Genomic DNA, 6,235 nt, shown 5'->3' with positions numbered 1-6,235 from the left:
ATCCCATTACCGATCAGTAAAAAAGACAAAAAGGAAAAAAAAAATCTTAGTTATTTTTGCCCATTATTTTTACTAGTAAATTTTGGAGTAGTTCAGCTGGGATTTTTATTGCAGTTATATTGTATTTATATTTATACCTAATTTAAAGAAAATAAAATCTTTATTATATTCAATTTGCCTTCAAGGAAAAAAATATTTCTTCTTACTAAATTCTTCTTTTATGTTTCTCAGTGATATCTTAAATTTTTTTCATATAACTTCTATACATTTCTTGTTAAGGTTATTTATAGGTCTTTCAAAATATTTTCTGTGTTTATTGCTAGGATCTTTTTTATTACATTTTCTGAGAGGTTATTGCTGGCATATAGGAAAGTTATTGATTTTTTAATAATTTTCAAATAGCTACTCACATATTCTTTTAACTATGTTAATTTTTCAGTCACTTGCCTGGGATTTTCCAGGCATGCAATTGCATATCCTACAAGCATTGTCTACAGAGCGCAAATGCCCAAATGCATTGTTAGGCACAACCATAATAAGTCTACAGATTCAAACTCTAATGTTCTCTTACATACATTTCAGTTTCAACTTTTTCTTCCAAAGGTTAAATAACATATCAGTTCTACTGCAACAACAAAACAAAACATGTATGATCGTGCACCTGTAATTTAGGTTTATAGTGAAAACAGGGCTGGATTCATGTATATGCCTGTCAAGTCATTGGCAAATAACGTGAGCTTGCACAAGGTATTATTTTACAGTATTCTCAGAGCCATTTTTTTATTCTTCTAGGCTCACATGCATACAAAAGCATAAGTTTAAGAACTGTGAGATAGTTTTTAGGTCAAAGAGATTTTCACATGCTTGGTTGGTAATCATATTCTGAAAACTTCCAACATCCAAGTCTTTTAAATGCCTTTATAAAATATAGGTTAATAACAATTGTTGTTACAATTCTGTTAATTATATCACTTCATGTTCTCCAAACATTTATTCTGTGGTGCTTATTGTTCGAATGAACACATAAGCAGATATCATGACACAAGTGGGCTGCTGTGGCCTTGCTCAGTTAGTTGCTGAACCATACAGCCCACACCAAGAGCTTCAGGACTCACCTGGGGACACTGGTTGGTTGATTGGGAGTTGTATTAACGAATTGCTCATCAAATCTTTAGTTCCAGCTTTGTTTTAGTTCCTGTTGATCTGCTGTGTGATACTGTGTCCCTTAAATTCCCTTTGCCTGATTTTTAGAGTATATAAATTATGAATCATATTGATGGTTCCACCATATTTATTAAAAAACCAATATTTTTAAAATAAAAATTTGCACCTTAGTATATGCATGCTCACTCTAATTATGTAAATTCCCATAAATTATTGCCTATACCTCTATTATAAAACTATACCATATATACTCATTTGTTTTCTAAGTAGCTCTTCGATTGAGTTCCTTAAGGGCAGAATAGAGGTCTTTAGATTTTTTGTATAGTATTGGACCCATAATAGGTGTTTAATATATGATTTTTGAAGGGAACAGCAAGGCAAGACACTCAAGGCAGAAGGAGGTAAGAAAGCAATTGACTAAAAACTGGCCAGGAATATAGACTCAATAGAAAAACATAATTTTATTTCTTCTTTTCTACCTAAACTACTTTTACTTTAGGGTATAAGAAACAAAAGAAAAGAAGTTTCGTGTGGTGGTATTAACAGAGAATGTGGCTGAAAGCCCTTGGACAATTTCTCCTGCAGATCAGGTTGCATATCTTTAGTGAACAGCAAAAGAAATACATACATATCTCAGAGGGCCCGATGACATGTTGAGGTCCTGAAAATACGTCTAATATAAGGAATTTTTCAATACTCTTGTAGATGAGCATACATGTTTCTGAGCTTTTGAAAAGGGCCAGTTTTTCTCAGATAAATTACTCATTAAAGCACTAGGAACTTAAGGGAATTTTAGGCTCTTGAGCTGTCTTACAACTCATATCACAGATATTCAAATTTTAGCTATCAGATTAAGAACAAATTGATGAAACAAATTTGGTAGATCTGGAAATCATATCACTTGAGCCTATAAACAAGCTCACAATTACCACGTACATGTTGTGCACAAGACCAGCCTTTCTCACCATGCTTACTTTCACTTTAAAAACTAACAGAAAAAACCCAAAGATGCAAATTTTGGTTTGGGTTAAAAAAAGAAACACCAGTTTGATTACCAATCACAATGTCCTGGTAAATTTTCTGAGATGATATTTTAAGTTCTTTTTTCTTGCTCTATAATCACCACATCCTGCTTCTAGTGTGACTGCTGGTGAGTGCTCCAGGCTCCTTTGGCATTTATTTTAGTTGCCTGGACACAATATGTTCAAAAGACAGATCAGTCATTTAAAAACACCCAGAGAAGATTAACATTTTAATCCAAATTTCTCCAAAGAGTTATATTTGGTTTGTTTTCACTAGAATACACATGCCCTTCTCTAAAATTCATCAGTTAGTTTAAATACCATCAAGTCCGCCACAGATCTCTGTGGCTTTATGAAATTTCAATATATGTCCATACAAAGACAATATTTTCACATTATCTTTAAAAAGGTCCTGTGAGGAAGTTTAAAGTCTTAAATTCACTTCACTTATTTCTCTTTCTCCACTCTTCTTTATGTCCCTTAAAGCAAACAGCAGATGTTGCTTCACAGAATCATTCTGCATAAATATGTTTTCATCCAACAGTCAATAAATTCACTTCCTTATACCTCAGAATGATAGAACCCATCAACTTTCTGCCAATATGAATATTTCTCATAATAAGCACATGAATGAACCGTCAAAGATTAGATTTAAGTCTCAGGCAATTGCTACATCACTCTCAAAGACTTATGATATATATGTATGAAGCAAAGGAACTTTCAACATCCCGAGAGAGCAGTTTTAACAAGGCCAGCAGACTCATTGGAAAGTAAATCTGTAGTACTTGTTTGAGGCATAAATCTTCAAACACAAAGTAAGCACTTTTAAAATGTTTCATGTCAGTGTTTTGTCCCCACTAAGGTAAACTGTCTACACATTTTTTGTTTCCTCTTGTGTTTTAGATAAAAACCAAGTAATCCTAGAAATACCTGTATGAGGTCATTTTCTATAATGATGGGCTGAGAAATTGGAATGAACTCGACTGTAAACAAACTGAAATCACTAGGTAAAATATAAAAACACCATCTTGAAAGCATCAAGGAGATAACAAGACGGTAAGAAATTACCAGCCAGAAGGGAAGAATTGAATGGCGGGAATGAGGGGCAAGTTTGGACCCAGAGGAAAAAGTGAACAAAGCTCCTTTTACTTGAAACACTTGCCACTCTTGGGAACGTTGGACTTTGGTTGGGGGTGGCATATGGAAGGAGGGGAACAGAAATCAAATTTCAGCGTCTGCTCCAGGGAGGGGTGTAACAGGAGACCACATTAGCTGTAGTGGCTGCACCCCACAGGTTAAGTCTGCTACTCACACCATGATGACCCGCCCAAACCGACATCATCTGAGAGGCCCAAACTCAAGATGTGAATTTATCCAGATCCCAGCTAGTCTCAGCACTTACCTAAACCTGGCCTTCCCTCCCGGCTTAGACGCCGGCGCCCCCCTAAGCGAAGTCGCACTGCTCAGCAAAGAAAGCCGGGCCTCGCCCAGGACGGCGGCCGCCCCAGGGCTTCTCTCGGCTCCTGCAAGTCCCATGTCTCCGTCGGCTCCACCAGGGCCGGTGCTGTCGTCCTCCTTTACTCGAAGGAGCTCAAAAAGTGAGATGAGTTTGAAGATATTTTAGGCGAGGCATGTCACTGACTTGAAATTTGCAATGAAATGCTACACACCTCTTATACACAAGGGAAATGACTCCTTGCAAGCCAAGTGATATTAAAGGTAGTGTTCTCAATTCCGGAGAGATTATGTCATTAGACAGCTTTCCAAGGAATCCCTTCAGTCTGTCCATGTCCCCTGAGAGGAAGGTTGTGAGATCTTGGATGAAATGAGTCACAAACTTTGTCTCAGAGCCATTCGGGTTTTTGCCTTCTTCTGGAGCAAAATATTTAAGCAAATTTCTTGAAGATGTGTGTAAATGAAGAAAGTTTTCAGAAACTACCACGAGCCACCCACGAGTATCCCATCGTTCTGCTGCCTAGTCACTGAAGTTACGCTGACTTTCTGATGTTTTCTTTTCTTTTATGTGACCATGACTCGCCTGTGCCAGTTGTAGCAACGGGAATGGACTTCCTGGGAATGACAATGGTTGTGAGCTGTGTGGATGTCATCGTTCTGCTGCCTAGTCACTGAAGTTACGCTGACTTTCTGATGTTTTCTTTTCTTTTATGCGACCATGACTCGCCTGTGCCAGTTGTAGCAACGGGAATGGACTTCCTGGGAATGACAATGGTTGTGAGCTGTGTGGATGTTACCCGGTGCACCTTCAGGGCCAACAAACCCTACTGGGCTGCATTCTCTGAATATGTAAAAACCACGTTATGGAACGCATATGCTCGTGTTGGATTTTTCCTCCAAGGAACGAGAAGCCACTCTGCCAAGACATTGAGTCCTAAATTTGGTTTTCTGAATATTGTGATGGAATCATTTTTTAAAAGAGAAGTTTCTGATACCTACCTTGTCCCAATTAGCATCAGTTATGATAAGATATTGGAAGAAACTCTTTATGTGTATGAGCTTCCAGGGATTCCTAAGCCAAAAGAATCTACAACTGGGTTGTTGAAAGCCAGAAGGATTCTCTCTGAAGTTGTTGGAAACATCTATGTATACTTTGGAGACTGTGTCACTTCAATTTCTGGTGGCTGGGAGGATGAGTCAGAGCCCATATAACTTGGTTCTGAGATATATTCCTCAGAAACCGTCCAAGGACATGCATGTCTTCGTCACTGAAGTTGCCTACAGAATGCAGCTTCTGCAAATCAAAAATCTGGTTCTGAGCCCGTGGGTCCTGACAGTTGCTGTTCTGCTTCAGAACCGGCCATCCATGGACTTTGATGCTCCAGTGGAAAAGACTTCATGGGCAAAAGGCTTAACCCGGGCATTCCGAGGGTTTCTCATTTGGCCCGATAATGAGCCTGCTGAAGAAGTGGTCCAGTCCTGCATTCTCCTGGATTCCAGCATCACTAGCCTTATCAAAGACCAGGTGATTCTGAAAGTGGACGCCAGAGACTCAGAAGTGGTCTGGTGGACTTACCTTCCAGCACGTCACTCTCCTCATGTGCTCAGGTTATAGGAACCAGCTGCTCAACATTCTTGTCTGTCCTTCTTTAGTAGCTGTAGCATTGCAGATGACCACTGAGTTCAGAATAGAGGATGTCTACAATGGCTTTTGCTTCCTAAGCAACGTTTTTCAAATGAGTTCATCTTTTTTTCAGGAAATGCATTAAAGGACTTTGAAGAAAGCTGTTACCTGCTTTGGAAAAGTGAGGCCGTACAGGTGACTACAAGGAACATCCTAGTTATACAGAAAGGAAATACTGTGTTTGAATTTTTTATAGAGCTCTTCAAACCTTTCGTGGAATGTTATCAGATAATTTGAAAATACCTCTTGAAAGAAGCAGACCACTTCACTGAGAAACAGCACTTGGCTGCCATTAGAAAATTCACAAGTCAGCTTCTTGATTAAAGTGCCTCTCCCTGTTATAATGTATTATCTTCCTATGTGCAGAAAAATGCCTTAGCAGCTTGTGTCAGACTGTGTGGTACAGAAGAAGGTAAATAATGACTGTGTATTTCATATGAATGAACCTGCCACAACCCAATTAGAAGAAATGCTTGGTTGTAAGGCGCCAATGGGAAAACCAGCCATGCAAAACTTTAATAATCGCCAAACATTATGGAAAATTTGGGTCACATAATTACTGTCATCAGAGGAGTCTTATTACAACAAACAGGGAAGTAGAGGAAGAGGTACATTTTCTCATACTTCGTAAGACTGAGAACAGTGGACTCGAGGAGAGAGGAGAGATGACTGGTGTGAGCAGTCAGTGTGATCTTTCCCACCTCAGTGGCTAAGAGGCATTTGTACCCAACTCTGTGTGAGTTTTAAAATAAAACAATCGTTAGGAAACATGTTTGGAAAAGCAAAGCCCAGCTCCTGTTTCACTAACACTTTCCAGCCTACTACATGTATTAAACTTTTAGGTTGACTTCTGAATTCAAGTACAACATTAATACTAAAGGCCCTGGCTATTAAAAGAGAACTGCTGAAA

The 6,235-nt window shown here is 38.6% G+C and overlaps 1 pseudogene; it reads left to right on the top strand.

The window, feature by feature from the left end:
• Positions 1 to 5,881, top strand: part of LOC103608702 — a 27,549-nt pseudogene extending 21,668 nt beyond the window's left edge.
• Positions 5,882 to 6,235: the final 354 nt, after the last annotated feature.

Source organism: Galeopterus variegatus, unplaced genomic scaffold (assembly GCF_000696425.1).
Source record: "Galeopterus variegatus unplaced genomic scaffold, G_variegatus-3.0.2 Scaffold8712, whole genome shotgun sequence".
NCBI lineage: Eukaryota > Metazoa > Chordata > Mammalia > Dermoptera > Cynocephalidae > Galeopterus > Galeopterus variegatus.
The sequence above is the reverse complement of the archived record's forward strand: the minus strand, read 5'-3'. Positions and strand labels throughout refer to the sequence as shown.